Here is a 27265-nt window from a genome sequence, read left to right as displayed (position 1 = left end):
AGTCACTTTAAGTACCTTTCCTTTACACTCCTTGCGTGTGTGTTCAGGGTTTTTCTTACTGTGTTTTTGAGGTGGTTGACAGTCTTTTATTCATCAAGTGTAAAGTGGGAAGCTGGTTTCTCCCTCTAGATGACTTTTCCTATCCTCCTATCAAAAGTTCATCATGGTAAATTGTAAGAGATCTTCACTGCACTGAAACTGTAGATTGGAGGAGTTATTTGTAGGGCTGCAGTTTGTGATGTGGTTCTCCTGCCCTGCCTTCAGAAGTTTCTGTGGCCCTCTCAAGGCGGCCTGGTGAATCAGAAAACAGGTGGCCTATGAAATAGCATCCACATCAGGTAATAGGTTTGCATTTTGTCAAGGGTAAATGCAGTAGTGCCTCAATTGGAGCATTTTAGGTGGGTAGTTCAGGGAGTCAGGGAAGGGGGCAGAACCTGGGAACAAACATTTCTGTTTCCTGCGAATTTTATCTTCTAGAGATACAGCTGCGTTGTGACATCTTAATAGTCTCTCTATACACAGTTCTAGCACTTTCTTGGAGGCTCTCCCCTCCTTTCCAGTTCTACAGCAATTATTTTCTCTAAACCAAAGAGGTTGGCATCTTTAATACTATTCTGATATCTTTTTGGAAGTATTGGGGGTGGACTTGGATCTTGGTCCTACGGTGTGAGTTTTGTATCTTAGTCTCTGAGGATGGCTTTCTAACCTCACCACCCCCACCTTCAGGGCACCTTGCGCTTGTTAAATGATCCAGGAATATATGCTCTCTCTTGAATTTGAAAGGAATGGTAAGACTGGGGAGATGTCCAAATGGTTGAAGGGCATGCTTTGCTTTCAGGCACTTTGGATGGGGTCCCTGAACACCCCCAAGAGCAACGTCACACACCCTTGGGTGTGGCCCCAATCCAAGTTTATAAAGAATGGCCAATTTGAAACTATCTTTAATGAGAGAGTCCAAGGTTCTCAATAGTATTACTATGGAAGTCAGGGTCTCTCCTTCCTTGTCACTTTGCTTGTAAGTTTCTGGCTGCATAATTCCTGCAGGGGAGTATGTGACTAGCAGTGACAAATGGTGGCAGAAACCCAGGACTCTTTCTCAGCCTTTTCTCATACTCTTTAGTTTGCTGGAACAAACTCTAGCCGTAACTACAAGTCCTGTCCTTTGCCAAGCCTGCCCAAAGACTCACGTCTCGTATCTGTATTCTTCAAACCCCATTTTACCCGTTTTTCAAAACCACCCCTGAAGGTACACATGTAACAGCCCATCAGCTCTGTGGCAGTTGCAGCATTACTGCAAGGCAGTCAGGGGAGGTATCATGCTGAGAGAACCCAGCCCCGCTGTGTGTGGTATATGTGCAGAGGCATAAACACATCTTTTGGAAGGACATTTTCAGAGGAAGAGAACTTAACTTCATGTGATCTGTGTGACTGGTATATGACACATTCATGGCTATGTTTCATCATCATCATCATCCTGTTGATCGTCGAATTTTTCAAGCGGTCTCAGTACCATCTCCATTCATCCTAGCCCCAAGATTTCACCAGCGTCCTTCCCGATGGTGTCACATTGGAGGCTCTTTCAGGGTCAGGGGAATGAGACCCATCATTGTTACTGGTTTTGGTATCTGAATACGCCACGGGGAGTTTGCCAGGCTCTCCCATGTGAGCAGGAAACTCTCAGTAGCTTGCCAGGTTCTCCGAGAGGGAGAACGAGGCTAGAAGATGTCTGTAAGATGGCTGTAAGATGTCATTTTTCTGCCACCATTCTGTCCTTGATATCCTTTTTTTAAAAAAATTAAAACTTCAATTACAAAACCCAGAACTATTTTCTTTGAGTCAGAGTATGTACCACACCTAGTGGCGATGAGGAGTTATTCCTGGTTCTATGTTTAGAAGTGACTCTTTTGGCAGTGCTCAGGGGACTGTAGGCAGTTACCAGGTCCAAGTGCTGGCAAATGTTTTAATGTTGTAATTATGTCTTAGGCCCTTTATTTTGTTTTTATTTTCCCATTTGATAGTTGGCTTTAAACTTCCTTTGTACATTTCTCTTGCCCTCATTTTCTTTTTCATGAAAACACGGCACATAATGAATAAAGTGCTAATCTTGTGTATGGCTGAATCCAGTTTCATCCCCTGAGCACCACCATGAGCAGCTCCTGAGTACAGAGCCGAGAGTAGGCCCTGAACGTGGCCGGGTGTGGACCAAAGCCCCTTCCTCCAAAGCAGACAAACAAAAGCACTGTGAAGGGCATTTCCTTTTCTTTTCCCAGTTACTCTAGGATGACCTGGAACAAATTCATTAAACTTTGTGTTAGAACTGTTGGGTCTGACTTCTCTCCTGGCTGAAGGGGCATTTGTGAGAGCAAGTGGTAGAAACATCAAGTGATCAGAAGCCCTAGATGACATCACCCACCTGTTGCTTTAACTAAGTGACTCCACAAGCATTCTTGGATATGGAGTGCCCTGTCACTAACAGGCAGTGTTTGTTGATAGAGCAAGAGGAATGTCCAGTGATGTGTTTCAACTTGGTTACTTGTAAGCACTTATGTAACTATTAAAAACATTAAACACTATGTATAGATGTAGTAGGATTTATTGTCAAGAATTATTTTGAAGTAGTGTGGGAGAAATTGAGCTATTGTTTTCATATCTGCAAAGTGGTATAATGACACTGACAAAAGGGAGGATAATATGTATATAATTCAGAAGTTATGGACGAGTAGAGAGTAGTCAACTTCTTACTACATGTTAGACACTACTGTGCTGGTCACTGTACATTTATTAATAGGGATCTGTTTATCTTTGCATGTTCTGGGTAGTGTAACGAATGATTTTTGTGCCTTATTACCCCTTGTTTAAAATGCTTGATGCCTAACTAACCACGAGGCAGCAAGATACAGGATAGCCTTGTTTTCAGCATTTCAACCAGATTTTCTGGGTTTAAATCTTAGTTCTGCTGCAGCCTAAACACTGTAGCCATTGGAAAGTTCCTCGATCTTATTATATAAAGTTCCCTTATTTGTAAAATTGGGATTTTATTATTATTGTTATTATAATCATCATGAAGTTGTTATGAGACTTAAGGGAGATAATTCATGGGAACTTTCTAAACATTTCCCAACATACAGTAAGTACCCAATAAACGTTAGCTCTCTTTTAAGAAATAATCTTTGCGTCTCTGCAAAGATATTTGATAATTCTCAAAATTTGCCTTTTATGGTAGAAAATAACTCATAGCTGGCCTTAGATTAGAGTGAGTATAAATATTAATATATACTACCTGTAAATACAGAGAAAAATGAACAAGTATGTCAGATGCCATAACTGCATGTATGTATTATGAAAACAGCTCTGAACTCAGTCTAAATATTGAAAGTAGAGTGAGGTGCAACCTAATTTTATCTCTGGCAGAAAAATGTTGAGGTTTCAAACTCTGAGAAGATTTTGAAACCTGACTCCTTTTCAACAACACTTAGGAGTTGATGCCTGAAACTCACTTTATTATAGAGAATTCATAATCTCTTTAGGGACGCATACAAAGTGTAGGAACTGAAAAAGAAAGTGTGTTAACATACTCAGTAAGAAAACCTTTTTATCAAGTTTAACAGTACAATATTCTATTATAAAATAAAGTGCAGATGTTTCTGAATAGAAATAGAATTATGCATTTAATAAATTCTCATTGTTCGTGATTTTCTTTCCTCACTCCTCATTAGAGCATCTGATGTGTATTATTCAGTGTTTCAAGTTCTTGGAATAATGGGAATATTTGATTAGTATTCTTAAAGTCAGAATTTAAATGTGACCTTAACAACCAATATTTAACGTAGTCTATTATGGCAATATAAAAGCAAGTATTAAGTCTTTTCAGTGAATTAATTTATTTGCTTAGAGAAACAAATAAGTGAACTTTCCGTAGTTTAATTACGCCTAGAACCCACCTCTGGAAAACAAACTAAAACAAAAAATAAGAGTATTTGATTAAAAACAGTTCTTTTTTAAAATTGAGGAAATGATCTCTATTAAATATATATTATTCTCAAAATTCTTCCAAGTTTCCAAGTGATGTTGGGGAGTCATCCTAATCGTACACATATCTGTGTTTACGTGTTTGTCCTCAGTTGAATTTTAATAGATCAAAAAAACACAAACAGCAAGCTACCTAAATGCCAATAGATGTCAGTATTTGTTGCTTTACAAAAAGTAAGGTGATAGGAGAGAAATTAAAGAGTAGCTTTATTTATTCTGTTCTAATAAACTTTAAAAAAATGTTTGTTTAAGAAGTTTGACAGCTTTTCAGTTTTGGCATTTCCTTGATTAAATTTCTTTAGGACAATATAACATTTTAATGTACCAGGCTACCCTATATGAAAAGATGCCTCAGTAGTACATTTCATCAAGAATTCTTAATATAGTGGTCTTTTTTTAATTTAATGTTATTATTTGGAATATTTTGAACTTCGGATTTATCTTTCTATTTTAAACCAAATTAATTATTCCTGTTTCTTATGTCATCTCAATTTGGGGTGCCTCAGCGCATTTCTCAGTCCAAGTGAGACTGGGGAGTTGTCTCCCTGCAGAAGCCCGAGATGAGCAGAATTATCTTCTGCTTCAGTTTAGCAGTGTCACCTTTCTCCGCCTCCAGAGGGTGCTACAGGAGCATTGCACAGATATTCCCTAAAGGGTGACTCCGTTTTCCTCTTTCCCTTTTTTTGAACTGCAGCGAGCTCGGTTCTGGGTTGTTTAAGGAACAACCTGACCGCTTCAGATTGAGCCACATCTCCATGTTTGTTTTTCTCTATCAACTAGCTCAAATGAGCTAAGAATTCTGAACATTCTGAAATGTTACGATGATGGTGCAATTTTTGTCAAAGTGATAGGGGACATTTGGGAGATTCGTTTCAGCCAGCACATTTCCCTAGGGAACCGCATTTTATAAGCACCTTTGAGATGACTTTTCACAGAGGTTTAGTCTTTTTTATAAAGAGATTTATTTAAAAACAAACAAACAAACAAACAAACAAACACATTAAGGCTGGAGCAATAGTACAGCGAGTAGGGCGTTTGCCTTGCACATGGCCAATCCGGGTTCGATTTTCAGCATCCCATATGGTCCCCAAGCACCGCCAGGAGTAATTCCTGAGTGCAGAGCCAGGAGTAACTCCTATGCATCTGTTTTGTGACCCAGAAAGCAAAAAGCAAACAAACAAAAAACATTATTTAGGCACCATGACAGAGTTTCAGATGTACAGTGTCCGACCGGTGACAGCATCTGCCTGTGACTGTTCTGTGCCTGCCCCCACTCCGCAAGCGCCCTTAGTCTTATTTAAATAAGTTCCACCATGGCACTGTAATATTTTGTGTGAAAGCATCAGAGATAAATAGAGTTAAACAGAATATTTGACTTCATTATTTCTCACTGCACAGTTTGGGCAACTCTGGCTTGATGTTTAACTTACTTGGTTTGCACATTCTGAAAACAAGTTTGAAGGGCTGATTTTGGGGGGAATTACAGGATGCGGGGCTGGAGTGATAGCACAGCGGGTAGGGCGTTTGCCTTGCACATGGCTGACCCGGGTTCGATTCCTCTGTTCCTTTTGGAGAGCCCGGCCAGCTACGGAGAGTATCCTGCCTGCACAGCAGAGCCTGGCAAGCTACCCGTGGTGTATTTGATATGCCAAAAACAGTAACAAGTCTCACAATGGAGAAGTTACTGGTACCCACTTGAGTAAATCGATGAGCAACAGGACTACAGTGCTACAGTGCTACGGGATGCGATTGTAATACTTTCAGGGGTTTGCTCATGACTCCTGCCTCACCACACTTGTCACCTTCACAGTGAGTTTCTCCCATCATGATACCCCATCCTTCGTTTGTTATTTGTTTACTTACTTAGCATTTTGGGCTGCAGCTGGGCTTCAGGGTTGATTCCTGGCTCTGTGAAATTACTCCTGGTTTGATGCAGGGGACCACATGAGGTGCTGAGGGTGGAACCAGGGTCTGCTGCATACAAGTCAAGTGCCTTCATGCACATACTCTCTTCAGCTCCTCCTTTCCCTTCTTAAAGTGTGAGGTTCACATTATTTCTCCAACACAAGTATTGTTATTATCTGGGGGACAGGAACTCCCAAGTAGTACTCAGAAGGCTTGCGGGTCCCACCTGGACCTGTTGTTTCCGTGCCAGGACCTGAAGAGGTGACAGTGCTTACTTAGCCCTTGTTGTGCCAGCCATACCTAATTCACCCTAGTGGGGGCCTCCGGGTCTATGCCTGGTGATGCTCACAGAACCTGTGTGTCGGGAATTGAGTGTCTTTACTCTCTCCTGGCTCTCAAGAGAAGCTTGATTGACAGATTGTAACCTTTGCCCTGCACCCTGTTCCAAACCTTTCATTTCATGGCCACAGCTGACTGGCGCAGGCGCCTCTGGTCAGCTGTGAGGCTTTCGTTTCAGTGAGGTGACAGCCAAAAGTGTTTTATTAGGTTGACAGTTACATTGGCAGGTCTCACATGGTAAGGACTATTGTCACTGTTACATAGCTTAGTCTGATATTGGCTCGATGAACTTGACTTTGTTTGTGCTTTCACGTAGTTTTAAGTAATATAGAAATGACAACATTGATGAGGCTACAGTAATATATGAGAGTTGTCTGAGCCAGGGAATCAGTGAACCGGTGCTATTTTCTGGAATAAACAGAGCAGGTCCTTTACTACCAATAGAAAATGAATTTTGCATGAAGTGTACCAGGACAACAACACAGTTCTCTTGCAGAGATAAATAATGCAGTTATTTGTACAAACCTGTAGCACACTGGTGTCTTGCTGCCTCTTCACCACAGTTCTACAGAGATCCTAGGTTTGTGAGTAGGGATTATTAGCAACGAATAATCCTGGCGATATCTTTTTAGTTTTAGTTACTCGTGAAAGGAAAAGTGAATCTCATTATGAATGGCCTTACTACTTTATGAATGAGGTTTCCATTTAGAGTGAGTTGTTTTATTTTATTTGGGGGCCCTCTCAAGTCATGCCACAGGGCACATGGGCCCTTCCTACTGCCAGCCCAGTATCAGAACACAGGCTGGCACCTCAGTAGCAGGGCGTGGGTGGGTGGTGCTGTTTTCAGGACCAGCATGCTGGGATAACCAGGCCATCTGTGTGTTGGCACGGGTTGGGGAATATTCAGGGTGTTCAGGAGACTCCCTGGTTCTGGGATCCAAGGGCTGGCTGCATGCAAGGCATATGCCTTTAACCCACGGACCATCTCTCTGGCCACGAGGGCCAGTTTTTAAAGGTCTATACAATTCTGCTTGCTACTCTAATGTTCTGTTTGTTTCACATAATTCCACAGTTGTGTTGACATGCTGCATTTTTAAAGAATAGAAAAGTCTCCCTCGCTATTCATAGCTATTTAGATTTAGAAAATCTAATATCCATCTTTTTAAAAAATTGCCTGCTTTTAAATGAAGTTCCTTTTTTTTCAGGACAAATATATTTTATAAATATAGTGAGTTTTTGGACTGGAGCGATAGCACAGTGGGTAGGGCGTTTGCCTTGCATGCGGCCGACCTGGGCCAATTCCTTCGTCCATGTCAGAGAGCCCGGCAAGCTACCAAGAGTATCCTGCCTGCACGGCAGAGCCTGGCAAGCTACCCATAGTGTATTTGATATGCCAAAAACAGTAACAAGAAGTCTCACAATAGAAACGTTACTGGTGTCCGCTTGAGCAAATCGATGAGCAAAGGGATGACAGTGACAGTGACAGATTTTATGACAAGAGAACCTTTTAAAAACAGATAGATTTGTTGCTATTTAGTGGTTAGAAATGTGTACTTTGTGAATTGAACCTTCTTTCTGTTCTCAAGTTATTCTCAAGTTGACAAGAAACTTGCCATGGGCTGAGATGCGTTTCTGGTTGTGGTGAGTGGAGCGAAGGAGGGTGGATAACTTGCGCTCAGAGTAGTGAGTGTAAAGTGAGCTTCGGAATGAGCCGAGGCAGTGTGCACACCCATTTTGTGTCTATACTGTGAACATCTGTGCTATGTTTTACATAATTTGCTATAAACAGAAAGGTTTCCTTTTCCCCTCCCTTTCTCTTTCCACATGAAGGGTATGTGACATTTAAAAGAAAGGGATTTGGGTTGTAGCTATTTCCTGTATCCATGTCATGTGGGAGTTCCCAGAATGAAGACTTGTTTGGATAATGGCGACTGTCATGTTCATTTGTGATCTTAGGACATGAACTGAGACTCTGACATTCGCTGAGGTACCTGGCAGTTTCATGAAACCCAGCTTTCATCAAATACAAGTTAGTGCTCTGATGAGCTTGCATAAGTTTGCATAGTACTTGCAAAAAAAAAATGTTTATTTAACTTCTCTCTACACCCACTGGAGTGAAGTGCAAATACTTCTGTATTCTTCAGGGCTTTCCTTGGAAAACCTGCAGTTTTCTCTTTTGGTATTTGCGCTATTCTGTGTCAGTCTTTGGTTAAGCACAGCATTCTTTGCATTCTGTATCATATATTCTTTTTAAATAAATGAACATTGGGTGCTTCCTTGAGATTCATGAAGTGTAGATTATTATAAAATCAGCAATAGCATTGAAAATTGTCATATTTTTCTGAGAAAAATATTGAGGGCTAGTATACTGCCCCCAGAGGGATTAATTTAGATACTGAAATAGGATTGTGATTATAATATGTGTTAGTAAAATCACCTTGCTGTATACTTCTCATCTTCCCTGGGGGAGAGCAGTAACTGTTCAGATAATATCTTTTTGGGAAAGACATATACATATGGGAGTTATGGAAATGAGTTGGTGGGCTTGTCAATAAAACACCAATTATTGAATACGGAGTATAATGAAAAATTAAATATAAGTTCTATACACTAAATCATTTAGAAATAAGAGGCTTATATCTTAGTGGTTGGGATGTGTTTGTGTGTGTGTGTGTGTGTTTACATGTTGATATTTGTGTATTATGAATTGCCTCTAACCTGCCCAGGAGAAATGCACTAGACCTAGTTATCTTATTTATTTGGACATTTGGAAAGCAACCATAATGTGTTGTTGTATATCACATCAAAAAAGACTGTGATCCTTTTCAAGAAGGCAGGTAAGACAAATGAGCAATAAATGGACATCCTCGGAATTGTCATGTTTTGTTTTATATTTGTAGCTGTAACACTGTAGCACTGTCGTCCCGTTGTTCACTGATTTGCTCGAGCGGGCACCAGTAACGTCTCCACTGTGAGACTTGTTGGTACTTTTTTTTGCATATCGAATATGCCACAGGGAGTTGCCAGGCTCTGCCATGCAGGCAGGATACTCTTGGTAGCTTGCCAGGCTCTCTGAGAGGGGTGGAGGAATAGAACCTGGGTCGGCCGCGTGCAAGGCGAACACCCTATCTGCTGTGCTAACAGATAACTGATAATTTTGTGGAAAATATCACTAATTTCTGGCCATTTGTGGAAATAAGTGAAATAGGAAATGTACACATTGCTATATGTACCCAAGGTTCTAAGTACTAAATCTACATATTATCAGAATTGGGGGAGTATCAATTTTTGAATACAGACTAGACATACAACTCAAAGATCAAACAGGCTTACTTTCTATAAGATTATTTTGGTGATGACTAGTCCTGTATGTCTTATTTTAGGAATTGGTACGAAGGCAGAGTCATTGAATTATAAGGACTTCATAAGATGTTGGGCTGGGGCGATAGCACAATGGTAGGGCATTCGCCTTTCACGCAGTCGACCCCTGTTCGATTTCTCTGCCCCTCTCGGAGAGCCCGGCAAGCTCCTGAGAGTATCTAGCCTGCACGACAGAGCCTGGCTAACTACCTGTGGTGTATTGGATATGCCAAAGACAGTAACAATAAATCTCACAATGAGAGACATTACTAGTGCCCGCTTGAACAAATCGATGAGCAACTGGATGACAGTGACAGTAACAATGTCTCTGACAGTGACAGTGACATAAGATGTGTGTTTGCATTCATAAAATGTCCTTTGCAACATTATCATCTTTTACCTATGATTCATAAAGTATAGTCAGAATATTCTCAACATTTTGTTTTCTTAGAATATTTATTTGCTTTTCTATTGTTTATCCTATTTTGTTTGCAGGATAGAGGTCAGTGCAGTCTCTTCTAATTTTATGTTAAAAATTAGATATTTTAGGGAGCTAGAGAAATAACACGGTGGGTAGGGCGTTTGCCTTGCATGCGGCTGACCCAGTTTCGATTCCCAGCATCCCATATGGTCCCTTGAGCACTGCCAGGGGTAGTTCCTGATTGCAGAGCCAGGAGTAACCCGTGAGCATCGCTGGATGTGACCCAAAAAGAAAAAAATTAGATATTTGAATTTTATGGTTTTTTAAATGTATTTCATTAATACTGTAATGTTTGTTTTATATTTTCTCTGAAGTACATGAGGACTGTTAAGAAATTAATTGAATGAATGCAAGGACTTAGTATTTACAAACACAAACCTTTGCTTGAAAAATATTATTTGTTATGTTAAGAGTTTGTCATATAAATAAATAACATCTGTTCCTGGTAAGAAATAAAAGTTATCTTAGATGATTTTAGCATTGCCTGAAAGTAAAATCTTGACTATTAAACTCTAGTGTTGGGCGTGGGGGAATCATAGAATATTAAAACTGAAAAGGTTATCTTAGAGGCCCTCTGTTCCCATCACACCTTTTTGTATGAGATAAACCATAAGATTCTACAAGAACAAAAGTCTAGTGCTAAACTTTGGCATCTAAATTCCAGAGACCATTTAAAACCTCTTTAGCTGCCTCTACTTAAACATCTAAGGTCAACACTTGTGTGCGAGTTCAGCTGCACTTTTATTGTATTTGGGTTGTTGTTATTTTTCCAGATAATAGAGGTGGATTTCTGCATCATCTAATAGAGTCAGGTATACTATTTATATGGATTTAATTATGCTGAGGGATGTGGTACATAAGTAAATCAGCACATTGTCTATTTTTTTCCTGTTATATTATTTTTTGCACCTAAGTAGATACAGTCTATATTGACTGTCAAGTAAATAGTCCTGATGTCATGATGTGGTTGTGGAGGGTGGTGTATGCTCATGAATTCAGTTGCAGCATGGATGAGAGTTTGTCTCAATGCTTTGAGATTTCATTTGCACTTACCCTTTCATACCAGAGATGCTAACAACATGAAAGAGCACCATGAACTTTCTGGAAACTCTGTGTAGAAATGATGCACGCACAAAAATGGATTGTGGACACTTGTGCCTTGGCAGCTGCTTTGGGACCAAGTTAGTCACTCACTCCAATTTGTGAGTCACTGATCACAGTGACATTTTATCACTAATAACCCGAATTATCTTTGACCCAGGGACCTCAGGGTCAAAGGCCTTCTGGTCCATTACTTAATTTCCAGGATGGTTGTACAATTTCCATTAGGATAGTTATTTATTTTTTATTTAGGTCTTTGGTTGGACGGGGGGAGGGGTGGAGAAGTGTAAGAAAAATGGGAGAAGTGTCCCCCCCACACATTGTATTGGATTGTTATTTTGTCCAGAGCTTTTGAGACACATGAGAGAGTTCAACGGGGAGCTGGAAGACACAGGCACTGTAGTTCTTGTGTGGGTCTGTATGGGAGCCTTGCAGGTTTCTGGGAACTGGCATCGACTGGCGCTTCACAGAGGAGTGACGCTTTGCAGGTTGCAGCAGGGAGGAACAGTGCCTGGAGGAGAAGGCAGGTCCTTTGAGGGGGTGGCAGCAACTCTTCAAGTGTGCTGATTCATATCCATCTGGCCTCCCTAACAAGGGACTTACAAAGTGGCTCAGAAAGGACTGAGTTTACCGGGAACTCATCCAGGGTGCCAGGAGGACCAAAGCTGTGGATTCGCAGCCGGCCAAGACTGAAGGGCTCTTCCCGGACTCAGCCAGGAAGCCTCCTCGGTGCAGAGGGGGAAGGCTGGCTGGCGGGGGCAACCCTGCTTGCCGGCAAACTCACAAAAGTGCAGAGCAAGCGCCCTCCGTGGGGAGGAAGAGAGAAGCAGAGCTGTGGGAAAGGCTTTCCATGTCTGGGGTATCCGTGTTGCTATGGAGATGGCACATTCCCGGGAAGGGGAGAGAGGAGCCTGCCCTTAGGGCTTTACCCATCCTTTAAGGCATCTGGGCTTCTGTGTTTGTTCACCAACAAAAGGAATTTCGACGAGGTCTAAAACTGTCAGCTGTAAAAGAAAACTGTGATTTGAAGTTTGCGTTTCCTGAGGTCAATGGCCTTCCTCTGCAAGGGCATCGGGAACAGTGCTGTGTAATGCTTTCCTGGAAGGCTTCCACTTAGGCCTTCCCAAGTGAATGCCTTTTTAGAACTCTCCAGATGAAAAAGCCTGATCATGTAAACCGTGGGCCAATGAGCTTAGGTTGGAAACAGTTTGTTTTGTATGTAATCATTTGTGATGGGTGAAGTAGCAAAGTGGTTAATTTATCTTGGCAAACATGTACAACAGTTCACCCAAGTATGTGAATTATTTAGTGAAAGTAGACAAATATGATTGCAGCTGCATTCATAAATTACCAGTATAGAAGACTCTAAAGTGAAATTCCCAATTGAGGTCGGTACAGAATATGAAATTCCATCTTTTTTGTCTTTGAATTCTAGATGTTTCTTGAGAGCAGGTTGTTGTAGGAGAAAAAGGAAGAAGTTAGGTGCCCTGGGTGGCTTGCGAAGAATGTTGGAGGAAGTCAGTTCTAACTTCTTTTTTGTATTTTGTTTGTTTGTTTGTTTGCTTTTTGCTTTTTGAGTCACACCAGGTGATGCAAAGGGGTTACTCCTGGCTCTGCACTCAGGAATCACTCCTGGGGGTGCTTGGGGACCTTATGGGATGCTAGAAATGGAACCCGGGTTGGCGCATGCAAGGCAAATGCCCTACCTGCTATCTATCGATCCAGCCCCTCAGTCCTAAATTCTGCCCAGATTTTCTGCCCAGATAGAAATGTTGCCTTCTTTGAAGAAAAGAATGCCAGGAGGAAACCAAATACTGAAGTAAACATAGTTTTAGTTCAAGAAATTTACTTAGGGGCCAAGTGACAGTGCAGCCAGTAGGGTGCTTGCCTGGCATCCCATTTGCCCCTGAGCACTACCAGAAGTGACTAAGTGATTCCTAGTGCAAAGTCAGGAGTAATCCCTCAGCATAGCAGGATTGGTCCCCAAACCAAAAGAGAAAAAAGAAAGGAAGAAAGAGAGAAAGAAAGAAAGAAATTTACCTAAAGAGAGACATAAAGAGATGTGTTCAGGATAGAACACGAACTTTCCCAGAAGTGAAATAAGCCCAGAATACTTATCTGAGGTAAGTATTCTTAGGCCAGTGGCTTCTCTCTGCAAGGTCATTTCAGACCAATGGACCAGTCTCCAGGGTGGAGAATAGGCCTTGCAGAACTTTACAAAAGTGATTGATTGCTCTGGCCTAGACTTCTCTAAATATGGGGGAAAAAAATCTTTTTTCTTGTATCTTCTTATCTTGATCTTTGAACTCTGTTGAAGCTTATTTCCTACAGACTTTTACCCTTCTCTGGGATGTGGATCATTTTCTCTATCTTCCAGGAGCTCAGGATTCGGTCATCTTGCTCTTAGGCTACTTAAGAGTGGGCGGTTTCTTCTTATTTGTACTGGGTTCTGAGATTAGCCTGCACTGGGAACCAGAATTGTGTGAAGCAGTGGAAGTAAAGGCTGAGTAGCTCAGAGGTCCGATAAATTCTCAGTAAAATGCCTTACAAATGTATCAAACTGGGCTGGAGAGATAGTACAGCAGATAAGGTGTGTACCCTTCATACTCCTGACCCAGGTCCATCCACTTCACCTCGTGTGGCTTCCTGAGCCCGCATCAGGAGCGACCCCTGAGCACAGAGTCAGGAGTAACCTCGAACACGATGGGGTGTGCCTCCCCACCAAAGAAACAAAAGATTATAAAATTATTTTTTCAAGGTTTTAATTTTATTTGTTTCTTTTATATTTAATTTTGGGTCTCTACATTTAACTCTATATAAAATAGTTTTTTTAAAAAAATTAGTTTTTTAAAAAAATTTATTTTCTGGAGGTCAAATTCTGCACTCCAATTCTCAGGAACTTTATTTAGTATTGCTTATTGTCTAAATGGAATGATCATGATATTGTTAATTTATGATATAGTATTTTTCTCTATACTTAGCCTGACTTTTCATTCATTTGTTCATTAGTAAGATACCCTTTGGGGCTAAGGAAATAGCTTGGAGTTCTAGTGCTTATGCTTTGCGTGCCGGGTCCATAGCACCACATGGTCCCGGGATGCTGCTGGAAGCAAACCTGGAGCACCCAGCCAGGCATTGCTGAGTATTTTAGAAAATCTGGGCTTTTGCAAGGAAGTGGATTGAGTTGCTGTGATTTTTATGGTGAATGTCTCAGGTATTATCATAAAAGGTCTTCTTAACGTCACAATCACAAAGTTCCACATACAGAAGCATAAATTTTGTTTTTGGCATTTCACAGTTACAATCAAGTATTTGTTAGTAAGATACATGGTGCAAATCAAGAATCTAAAAAGTCTGTGAAAGAAACATCTGATTTCATAAGCACCCTAAAAGAAAATCTAGTGAGTAAGTACCAGGTGGGCCTCCTGAGACCCAGAGCTCTATGGAAGCACTTTCCCCGAGTGGCCACACGGCCCCCTGGTCCCCAGGAGGGCACTGGCGTGATCCTTGGGTGATGTTGGGGTGCAGTAGATTGGCGTGGAGTGGGGCTGTATGTTTTCTGTTTGTTCACTTAAAGAAGGTAGATTTCTGGGAGGGTGCTGAATGATGATTTTTTTTTTTCTGAAAGGTATAGTAGGACATACAAGTTTGGGAAGCTCTAGCTGTCCATTTAGTAGCAGAAAAGAATCAATCCCACTTACTCTCTCTCTGTGGCACAACTCCAGGAAGGTATCGTAATTGATTGGTGGGAAGGTTTTTAACTCAGACTAAACGGAGAAGCCAAGCACCATTATTTCTAGTACAGTGACTTTACCACATTATTGGGTAATAAAGCTAAAAGCTGCCAAATATTTTAGAATTTTTTTCAGAAATTCACATCCTCTTTATCCCCATTAGCTTGAGAGAGAGTTCAGAGAAAGGTCTTAGTCAGCCTGCAATTATGGTATTAGGGAAAATATCCAGTTGGTCTGAAGCCTCCATGCAGCTAATTGTTCATATACTTTAATCAGTCAAGAGCCATTGAGGAGGAGCTGGTTGTCATTCCACCTGCCACTCCTTTGAAGGTAATCTGCCTTTCTTCTTTGGGTACTTTCAAGATTTATCTTATTTTTTTAAAACTTCTTTATAACATATTTAGGTGTAGATTCCTTTTTATTTTTCTGGCGCAGGATTCACTGAGCTTCTTCAACCTGTACATATGATTTATCATGGGAAATTCTCCCCCATATCTCATTAAAAATTTTGTCTCTCATTCCCAACCCTTCTTCTGAAACTTTAATTAAACTTAATTAAACATATGCTGGATCCGTCTGCTCTGATCACCTCTTATTCACGTGTTCTGGTTTTTAAAATATTTTAAAAATTTTGGTCTCTAGCCAGTGCCACTCAGGACTTACTCTGGCCTCTGTACTTAGGGGTCACTCCCAGAGGGGCTTGGCAGCCATATGGGGCGCTAGGATGGAATCAGGGCTGTCTGCATGCAGGGCAAGTGCTCTACCCACTGTACACGCTCCCCGGCCATTCTTTCACATTCATGTTTATTTTTATTATTGTTTTCTTATTCACTTTTTGCAGTCTTTCTTGATCCCTTTTCAAATATTTGTTATTGCCTTTCATATTTTTCTGGTCCCCAAGGTATTTTTCTATTATTTCTTTTCATAGAGTGACAATAATTGCTTCATAATTCAAGAGAACTCATTTCTATATGAGCTAAGTTTCACCCCGTGTAGAATTTCTTTTATTACTTGATGTAGACTTTGCCGTGTTACTGTTCTGGAAAAATGGTCTCTGTTGGCATTTGTAAAGGCATAGGATAAAGTGCAGGAATTTTGTTTGTTCCTGCTGGATCCTTGGGACCCTTCCCCATCTATAGCTTATGGTTCCATAAACCATACATTTTTCTTACCTGGACTTCAAGACTCTGTCTGTAGACTCAGTTTTCCTTCCCACTTTATTAGAGTTGAGACACTGTCGTTTAGTTATCTGGTGTTGAGGGGATAGGTTTGGTCTTGGTTACTGTGGGAGTAGCTGTTGAAAGCTTCTTTATAGGACTGTCTGTCTTGGAGTGCCATCTTCCTGGGGAAAGTATCTCGGTAGGATTTTCCTTGCCATAACTAACATTGGACCTTGACCTCAATCTGTTCCCCGAGGATGGGCAAGTTCCTTAAAGGAACAAATGGGATAGTGACCAGGCATTTTGCTTAATTCTGTGTTTGATATTTTCCCAGAATGTTCCCCCAAAGCTCCTTTTTTAATGCCAATACCTTTAAAGAAGATTTTATTGTATTAATTATGTGTTTTCAGTTGTCCATAGCAGAGTATTTTGGGGAAGAACTTATCTCCATTAGTGGAAGAGCTAATTATTAACAAGAAACTAAAATCTTTGCAATTTTGGGTTGTGATCTTGAAGAAATGCTTCAGGAAGAGGTAGGGAGGACTTTATAAACCAGAGTTTTACTGGAATTGATCCAAAAAGATTTCAATGAAGTAGAAAGAAAATTGGGTTTAAGATACTACTTTGGGCCAGCAAGAGAATAGAGCGGGTGGGTACTTGCCTTGCACATGGCCATGCCAGGGTCGTTCTGTGCATGGCATGAGTCCCCTAAGCCTGATAGGAGGGATCCCTTAGTGCAGAGCCAAGTGCAAGCCCTGAGAATAACTGGCTGTGGCCCCCAAAACAAACAAACATATAATTTAACTGCGTATGAACTCACTGAGTGTATTTTCTCTGGTAACTACCAAATTTATAAGAGAAACACATGACTTTGCCAAAGGAAACAGATTTTTTAAAATTACCTTGTAAAATAATAAAAATTATTCTTGCAGATTTTTAAAAATTGTCTTTGTATTCAGGGAGAAAAATAGGTGGCCTCCTCAGACCCCAGCATGAGGGCAACCTGGGAGTTTATCACCTGGTGTCACTTGGGGGGGTCTGTCCACATTTGGGGGGCCGAGCATTACTTTTTGCCTTGCTTCAAAGCCATCTTTCCACTAAAATCTCCCAGTGTTTCTCTTGTTCTTATATTCTAAATTCTAAACATGTGTGTGTGTGTGTGTGTGTGTGTGTGTGTGTTTTGGCCAAACCTGATGATACTCAGTTTGTACTCGTGGCTCTGCACTCAGGGATCACTCGTGGCAGGATTGGGGACCATACAGGCTGCTGGGATGGAACCTGGGTCATCTGTGTGCAAGACAAGTGCCCTACCCCCTGTTCTATCTCTCTAGCCCCTCCTCCTGTTCTTTTAAATCAGTGGTGTGGTTTTATACCTGCATGCTCAGGAGTTGCTGAATGCCTCTAGCATCGTTCCCTTAAGGCCATCACAAGTGGATGTGCCTAAGTCATTCTTCGGGCATAGGCCATGTCCTTCACAGTGTGACAGCAGCAGAGATAAACTCACACGTCTTTGCTTTTGAGTGTCAACTGAGGAAACGCTTTCCCGCTGGGCTGTTAATATTTAGTCACACTGTTGTTCCAATTCTATTGGGCAGAGCTGTAGACGTGGCATTTCTGAAGGGAGAACAGTGAAGGTCAGCTCTTGGCTTGGTGGAAGGACTAGACGTGGTCAAGGGGGCCAGAGAGAGAGAGTGCTGGGGCTAAGCAACCAGTCATGGTTAAATCCCTGTAGCCACAGAATAGTCCCCTGTGCATCACCAGGAATGACCCTTGCGGATAGATCCAGGAGTAGACCTGAGTGCCCCTTGGTGTGGCCCACCCACAGGAAAAAGAAAATTCATCAGGCTAGGAGTAAGTTTTATCCTGACAAGATATGGATTGTACCCTGGCTAATAAAGTACTTTCAGATACTTCCATTAGTTTCTATGCCTAAATGTTACTCAGCAAAACTTGTTTTACATATGAAAGGGAGGGAATTGGTTACTGACTGCCCAGGGACCAGTGAAAGTCACTTACTTCTTATGGAGCCTGTCTTCTCTGGTCAGACACTTGAAATAATCCTTGGACTAATATGAGTCGTGAAATTTCATCTGAATAAGTTGTTGGTCACTTTTGTTTTTGGGAGAATGCTGGCTCAGTAAATCTCATGGAGCTCTCAGCGAGTCTTCATGGGCTTTTACACTGAGGAATTTGAACTTTGCATTGGCATAGCCACAGTTCCCAAATTAACTTGGAGGGGGAGGATGTTTAAATCATTGTGCTTGTTTTTTAAAACCTCAGGTTTTACTGAATGATGAATGATAGAAACATGCTTTAGAAAGAATCTCCAAGTACTAAATTGTAGAAATTAGAGCACAATGAGACACATTCTCTCTCTTCTTTCCTCCCTCCCTCTTTCTCTTTCTCTCTCCCTTCCATCCCATTCTCTTCCCTTCCCATTCTTCCTGTCTCCTACTTTTTGTTGATGTAGATCAAACCCAGAGTCTCATACATGTGATGTGTGAAGGATGTGCTCTACCACGAAGTTGTATCTCCAGTCCTCAAAATTCAACAAGAAATGGTTCTGCTGGTTGAAATGATGGTTTCATATATATGTATGTGTGTGTGTGTTTGTGTGTGTGTGTATAAAGGGCAATTGGCAGTGACACTTAGACATTTCCCCCCTTAGGCCTTTTGCTTATTTTGGTCTTAATTTGGCGCTATAGAGTTCATAGCTATACTTCCCCTTTAGGGGGAGGGAGGCTCCTAAGTGGTGCTCAGCCACCACTTTCAGGGAGGACCCTCGCTTGTCCTGTGGCAACTCTTTGCATTCTATTATTATATACTTTTTTGCTTTTTGGGTCACACCCAGTGATGCTCATGGGTTACTTCGGCTCATGCACTCAGGAATTACTCCTGATGGTGCACGGGGGACCATATAAGATGCTGGGAATTAAACTCTGGTCAGCTGCGTGCAAGGCAAACACCCTATCCGCTGTGCTATCGCTCCAGCCCCTACTCTTTGCTTCCTAAAGCGCCCTTGAGTTTCCTGTATCTAAGTTTGTCATCTTAAGACCCCTGAAATCATGATCTTTCTATGCCTCAATATTTACAAGATATTGTTGTGCTGCTCTTTCTCTCCAGCCGCCCACTTACTCCTGTGGCGTCGAGCTTCTTGTCTGCTTAGCGGTGTGAGACCATAGTTCATGCTTGACCGTGTGGTTCCTCTTCCTGCCTTGTCCTTCTCCCATGCTTACCTAGTCAGTTCTGTCTTAAGTCTGACAATTCAGTTTAAAATCCCTCCTTTCTAAAGCCTCTAGAGGCTCTTTCAAAGCTAATTCCATCTTTCCTGATGCCACCCTAGTTCCATCTTCTTTGTTCTTCTATTACAATCTTTTTGATGTTTGTCAAAAGTATTGATTCCTCACCCCTCTTCTGAAAAGATTATTCATTCTTAGAGCACATTATCAGACTGCAGAGAGCTTGCTCTGTGTGTTGAAAGAATAACAGTATCGAAATCATGGTTTCTAGAAGGATCTACAGCCTCTTTCCTAGAAGTTAACCTTGCCATTTATTCAGGCAGTTATTCTAGTAGCATTTAGAACATATCGGCCACATTACAGTAATATCTTCAAGGTAAGAGCTATATGAAGGGTCATCTTAAAAGACCCCATTCTGCAGTGTTTAGCTTCTTTCAGTAAGGGTTTGCATATATATATTTATATATATAGTTACATAAATAAATATTAGAAGTGTTTGTTTGCTTATTTGTGCCCATCGATTCCTCCATCCCTCTCTGAGAGCCTGGAAAGCTACTGAGAGTATCCCGCGTGCACGGCAGAGCCTGGCAAGCTCCCTGTGGCATATTTAATATGCCAAAAACAGTAACAGCAAGCCTCACAATGGAGACGTTACTGGTGCCCGCTTGAGCAAATCTATGAACAAATGGATAACAGTGCTACAGTGCATTTGTGCCCATTTTTAGGTCAAAGGAATATCTTCATGTCTTAAGCCTTTTCTTAAACCATTGTTCTGTGGTTTTAGGAATTAAAGATGAATTGCCAGTATTGTTTCAGTATCTGATATCACTTTAGCTTCATCTTTTCTCACAGGTGGCCATCAGTTCTATGTTAATTAACTTACTTGTTCCCTCCACATATACAAATCCAGTGCGGTCTTTGGACACTGCATCAACATCCCTGGAAACAGATTGGCAGTGGGTAACTGTGGCCTCACCACTGACCTTTTGAATCAGGAACTCCAGAATCAGGCCTCAGTCCTTCTTGTAGTACCAGTGTTCATCAAGGTTTGAGAATTACGCTAGGGAAGAATGCTTTTTCATATAAAAGTTTGCATCTCTGAGCAAGTGAGAGCTCTTTAAAAAAAAAAGTGTCCGTATCTTAGAGACTTCTATGAAGACATAGTTTCAACAAATTGGTCCAGATAAATTATGCAGGCTGTGATTTCCTGGTGCAAGGAATTTTAAAGAATAGGTGATAATCTGTACATGAGTAATTCATCCAATATTCTTGTGACTCAGAAGTAGAAATGAAAATCCTTGAAAAAGAAAAATAAGTCTTAGTACCCTGTGGAAGTAATCAAATTGTATATAAAGACCAAGCTGTTCTTCAAGTGATTTTTGTTAGTCTGTGTACACACTGATACATGAGCATGCATTAATGTGTGTTTGTTTTTCAAGGTTTAGTTACCTTGGTAATACTGTAGTTAGAAGAATAGTTGGATATGTTTAGATAAAACCTGCTTCAGTAGAAGGTAATGGATGAAAGTACTGTCATAATCATTTTTGCTGTTTTGCTTACTAAAATAATTTTTTACAGAAGACACACTATGTTTCATATCAGCCAGGAAAAAATACATGAGAGCTATTATTTCTGCAGTCGAAACACCCTTTTGTTCTTCATATCCATATCTCCCCTGCCTGCTCCCCTGCCCCTGCCCTCCCCTATACTTTCACTCGGTACTTTGCATATTATGGCTTATCTTTGTGGATCCAGGAGGAAAGTTTTGCATGAATATCTGATTTATTCCAGATGTGCATTCATGTATTCAAGCAAATAATTATTTGTTGTGTTCCTTGATATGTGCTCCAAAATAGATGAATAGAATTAGACATTTTTACCCAGGAAGAGTTTATATTTTAAAGATGCATCAGAGTGTTCTGAAGTAAAGTTCTTAGTTATTTACGTACATTCCAAGAGGAGTAGGCTCTGTCTTTAAAAATTATTTTGTTTCCTTACTTGAACTTCATTTGACTTATCAGAAAACTGAAATGCTAGTTTCTAAGAAAATATTTTGCTCCTTTCTATTATATGCACTGAAGCACTGTCATCCTGTTGCTCATCGATTTGCTTGAGCGGGCAGGGCATGAGTAAGATCTCGATTGTGAGGCTTGTTACAGTTTTTGGCATATCGAATACGCTACGGGTAGCTTTGCAGGCTCTGCCATGTGGGCAGCTCTTGATAGCTTGCTGGGCTCTCCAAAAGGGACGGAGGAATCAAACCCGGGTCAGCCGCCGCATGCAAGGCCAATGCCCTACCTGCTGTGCTATTGCTCTAGTCCACTCTATCATATGGCGCTAAGAAATATTGCTACTTTAAAATTGTATTCATTGATCTTGTTTGGGGATGCATCTGACAATGCTTACAGCTTACCCCTGCTGTTATGCTCAGGGTTCATTCCTGATATCACTTGGGGGACCATATCCAATGCTAGAGATCAAATTTGGGTCAGCTTCATGCAAAGTACCTTATTTGCTGTATTATCTCTCTGTCCCTTCAAATTTATTTTTAACTACTGTCGGGAAAGCAATGTTGATGATGCTTGAAGGGAACTTAGTGCACCAGAACTTCTACTTGAGCTCCATCCCTGACTCATTATTAGTTTTTTTTTTTTTGGGGGGGGGGTGGAATATAGTTTTGCTAAGTGTTTCTTAGGTAACTTGGGGCCCCTCTCGGTAATTCTTAGCCAATCTCAGTTCAGTGCAGTGACTTAAAGATGCAGTGATGCCCCTGTGGATGCCTTGTGGGGAACCCTGTGGTACCAGGGATCAGGGATCCTGCATGAAAGGCATGCGCCTGAACCACCTGGAGTAGCCCTGTACATTAAACATTTTCAAGATGAATAAATGCAACCAGAATATTTTTAGTTAGCACCTCTGGTTAAATTTCTCAGCTACTTGGGAATTAGGCAGAAAACTCTAGATATCAGTTATTTTTTTGGAAAGAAACCTTTTTTTAAAAGATAAAATCTGTACATCTTTTTTATTATTGATGATCTTGATAATTAATCTATCAGGGATAAGGTAATTGAGTTCAATATAAAATTGTGCCTATAGGGTATAAGACAGGGTTGGAGGTGATGGATATCAGCATACATCGAGTTTGCATACCTATGAAGCCATTTTGTGAGCCAGGTCCCTAAGAAGTGCTTCCCTTACTGCTTATTTTCTTTCAGGAATGAATCTAGTTCTTACATGAATGTATAGCAGTATGTCTACAGATGTTTATGGAATAGTTCTGACTGGTTAAGTTTTGGGAAAGTCTGGTGAGAAAGGTAGGTTAGAGGACTGGTGGTAAGAAAGAACTTTCGGCCTCTGTGCTATTTTTGTGAACAATGAAACACTAAAGATAGTTTTAGTTGACGATGCAGTAACTATATCAATCTTTAAAATCAATGATAATGTTTGCTTGGTTTTATTATTAAGTTCTATTTAACTTCTTATGTTCACTGGAAATGCCATAGGACCTTGGTTTTTTTGAGAGTCCGCAAATTCATTAAGCTCTGTTTTAATGAAGCGACTTACAAGTCGAACAGAACCCCCCTCACTGAGGTGTCGCCTCACTGGCCAGCGCTTGGGGAGATGCTCACTTACAGTTTTGGACTGGCAACACTCTGCTGCTTCCGTCCTGTCTGGGCATCACCTCACCTTTCCGTTCATTCTTCACAGTCAGGTTTCTTTCATCTTAATACTTGCCAGTAGTTATTCAGAAGAACTAAGTAGGAGTAAATTCGACAGTAATCCAACTCATTGTCATTACATATAATGATAATACGTGTACATTTATTTTAGTTGTAATTATACAGATGTATACTAGATGATTCTAAACCCATATAATACATTTTTACACTGTTTATGGCTACATTTTTTAGATTTTGTATTTGATTTTTGTCTTACGTGTTTACTATATTATACTGTTGCTTGCATTTTATAACCTTGCTTTTCTAACTTCTTTCCTAAAACCTTTTCTCCCAATCCTCCTCCTGTTCCCTTTTTAAAGAAACAATTGTAGCCTATTTTTGAAATACAATTTCTAACATACTTCCCAGGTTTTTCTAAAATCTGCCTGCCTCAACTGCTTACTTTTTGGTTTTTCTTTTAACTTTATCCTGCTAATCCCTGTTACAAAAACAGCATAATTTTGTAAACAGTGTAAATTAACTCAGAATCTTCCCAGGAACACACTGCGAAAAATGTCTTCCATATGGCATAAGCAAAATGTAGAATTGAAAATCTTTAAGACATAGACTGAAAATTTTCCTAATATTGTTAATGTCCAGCATGATCCATTAAGCCAGAATTTAATTCTTTCTAAAATAATAACTTATTGCCATAGTTCAAACTCTACCGTAATTCTTAACTGAACAATAACATACTCTACCATACTTCTTAACTACCTTCTTAACTGCAGAATACTATTCCAACTTCCTTCCTCCTGTCATCATGAATATGATTGAAATAACTAACCCTTACTGGGAGGAATGCCATATACTTTCATATTTAAATAGAGAAGGTTGTATCACTGTATCACTGCCATCCCGTTGCTCATCGATTTACTAGAGTGGCACCAGTAATATCTCCATTGTGAGACTAGTTGTTACAGTTTTTGGCATATCAAATACGCCACGGGTAGCTTGCCAGGCTCTGCCTTGCAGGCGAGATACTCTCCGTAGCTTGATCGGCTCTCCGAGAGGGCGGAGCAATCAAACCCAGGTCAGCCGCATGCAAGGCGAACGCCCTACCTGCTGTGCTATCATTCCAGCCTAGAGAAGTTACCAAGAACCAAATTTCCTCTGTGTGGTACATACAGCACAGATTCCATATAGATATTTTGTAATTTATGTCTCCAATTTTATGTCCTCTCATTTCCTCTCTGATAGCCATCTCGACCTGGTGGTTTTCTTTAAGGTTTTAAGGTTTTGAATCAGTCAGACCTTTTCTTTCTTAGGCAACATCATCATCAAATAGAGCCACCTGTGCCAAAGTGAGTTTGTATGGAAGTGTTGATTCAAAGGTTCATGTCCTCTTCTACTTTGAGATTGATCTCCACTTTTACTTATCTGTGGGAAGCATATTCCTTTCACATTTACAGATAACATTTTGGTCATTCCATTCTGTTTACTTGGGCTTCAACATGTATATCCCACACTAATTCTTCCCATGATACACTCTGCCTTATGAAAGCACTGTCACTGTCACTGTCATCCTATTGCTCATCGATTTGCTCGAGCGGGCACCAGTAACGCCTCCACTGTGAGACCTGTTTGTTACTGTTTTTGGCATGTTGAATACGCCAGGAGTCACTTGCCAGGCTCTGCTGTGCGGGCAGGATACTCTCGGTAGCTTCCTGGGCTCTCCGAGAGGGACGGAGGAATCGAACCCGAGTAACCGCATGCAAGGCAAACTCCCTACTGCTGTGCTATTGCTTCAGCCCTTTATGAAAGCAATCAGTTCTAATTGCTAGATGAAGTTATGTAGAAAATGCCCACTCAGCAATTAACTGTTAAATGAACTATAGCCAATTTATTTTAAAAATGGGTATAATTGTTTCAATAAAACTTTATTTACAAATAGAGATGGTAAGTGATTTTTAGTCAGAGGGCCATATTTTGCCTACCCTTGTTCTACAATATCTGCATAAAAATGTATATCCATCCTGTTTACACTAGGAATCCTTACTCTTTTTTAACAAATGAGAATTATGTATACTTTCAGCTAGTACTATCTTTTTATTAAGAATATGGTTCTCACAGGGTTCTCATCAGGACTTCAAAATGGTCATTGGTAAATTGACTCAAATATAATTCTAAGAAATCACGGATTCTGTAGTGGATTAGATCACTGAGTAATGATATTTCAAGGAATTGTGCTCTCACCTCTGTCATCCTCCTCTTTTGCATTAGAAGAGAGAATTGGTGAACCTTGAATTCTGTTCTGAGTGCCATTTTTTGGAGAGATAATCAGTTATCCTTTCCCCTCCTGATAGGGAGTTCTATGCTATTAGGGAAAAACAGATGGTTCAGGATCAGAAGCAAATACTACATAAAGCCAAAGAGAAAGTTATGAATCTTTCTGTGGCCTCCACCCAGGACTGCTTCAAACCTGAGTTCTCATCCTTTTCATATGTCTCTTGATTGTCATACGGATAGACTCCACCTCTGTGATGTAGGTGCCCAGAGTGGGGTTCATTATGCTTCATGAGGGCCTGTCTTTTCTGGTTCTTACCTTCTCTCATGATGCAAGATTCAGCTCAGTTAATACTCATAATCTATTTTCCACTTTAAAATTTTACTTCTAGGAAGGATTAAAGAGGAGGAGGTTCAATTGGCTGGATTTTGTACAGAGCTCCATATCATTTAGATTCAGATTTGCTCAACTGAATGGATGTGTATGCCACTTTTTAAGAATAAGAAACAATAACAAAAATGGAGATATCAAAATAGAAATCTAGGCTAGAGATAGTAGAATCTCTGCACATATGTAATGATCCTGGTTGTCTAGAAGAGAAATATGAGGTGAGAATATTTTGAAGTAATATTTCTGTTATGATCAGATAGTGACACTAAGGTAGGTTTTGAATCTTATTGGAGGTTATCTAGTTCTGGGAATAAAAAGTTCTCAGACCTTTTATATTTTCAAACTATCATTTCTTGATCTGGTCATTCAAGTCTGAGGACAGGCATCTTAATTTTACAAAGTGCACAAATTTAAGGTGGTTTATTTCTTTCTTAGCACGGTTTTGAAGATTAGAAAATAGGTAGTTTTAACCTCCAAGTGAACACTACTGGGCGTGTTCCTGATTAATTTAAATTTAATCCAGTTCTTTACTGTTGTTTTTGCTACTATTGAATTTTTGGTTTTGGTGCAGTACACAGGGATCACTCCTGACTTTGTAGGTAACCATATGCATTGCTTGGGATCAAACCCCAGTTGGCTCTCTGCAAAACAAGTGACTTATCCACTGTACTATCTCTCCAGCCTCTTAAATAAGGTTTTAGAATGCTATCAAATTACACTTCGCCCATATGTAAAAATCAGTGTATTGCTTGTAATACATAGGTGTGGATACAGGTTTTTAGTTTTGCAGAAATCCTTTTGGAATATCTGATTTCCCCCCTACATTTTCACTTACTTTATTCTTCCAAAACAATTGAATTGTTTCTTTCGAAATGTTTTTTATACAACCACTAACTCCTAGTTAACTGTTTTTTGAAAATAACGGCTTTAAATATCGTAGGTATCTAGCCATATGCTACCCATCAAATTCCTACTCACAAGTCTGTGAGAATTACATTATATACTTTCATCTGCAAGGTTATTATTTCACCAGAGAACTTTTGTCTTATTTATCTTTATGGGATAATCAACTTTACCAATTCAAAATAATTTTTTTCTGTCCTTGTATTTTGCAATGTTGGGGATCCAACCACCAGGCCTCACACTGGCAAGACAGCTGCTCCTCTGCTCAGCACTACCCCTGGACCTCAGGAAAATCAAGGATAAACCTTATGTATATTTAAAACCGTGTGCTTTACAGGTGTCTCCCCAAGTCCAGCTCCCGAGCATAGAACATTCTTATTTGATATGATTCGATACATTGCATTTGAGTCTGGCAATGCTCAAAAATATTTCCATATAGATTAATAGTAATACCATTTTATCTAGAGAGTAGGTGAAGAGAAACAAAAATTTACAGAACTGTAACTGAAACACCAGTAGAATAATAATGATACAGGCTAGGAATATGCTAAGCATATATACATATACATATATATTTGTGTGTATATGTATTTTATATGTATATTTGTGTGTATATATATCTGCTTAGCTAAGCAGAGAGCACTGGCCTTACATATTAGAGTCTCTTGTTTTAATCCC

The 27265-nt window shown here is 40.3% G+C and overlaps 1 protein-coding gene across 4 annotated transcripts in view; it reads left to right on the top strand.

Annotated features, from left to right (window-relative positions):
• Positions 1-27265, top strand: part of NRG1 (neuregulin 1) — a 566300-nt gene that overhangs the window by 328940 nt on the left and 210095 nt on the right. The gene's annotated exons all lie outside the window — the stretch shown is intronic.

The sequence above is a fragment of the Sorex araneus genome, chromosome 1, assembly GCF_027595985.1.
Source record: "Sorex araneus isolate mSorAra2 chromosome 1, mSorAra2.pri, whole genome shotgun sequence".
NCBI classification, from domain to species: Eukaryota; Metazoa; Chordata; class Mammalia; order Eulipotyphla; family Soricidae; genus Sorex; species Sorex araneus.
This window is presented reverse-complemented; position numbering and strand designations above follow the sequence as displayed.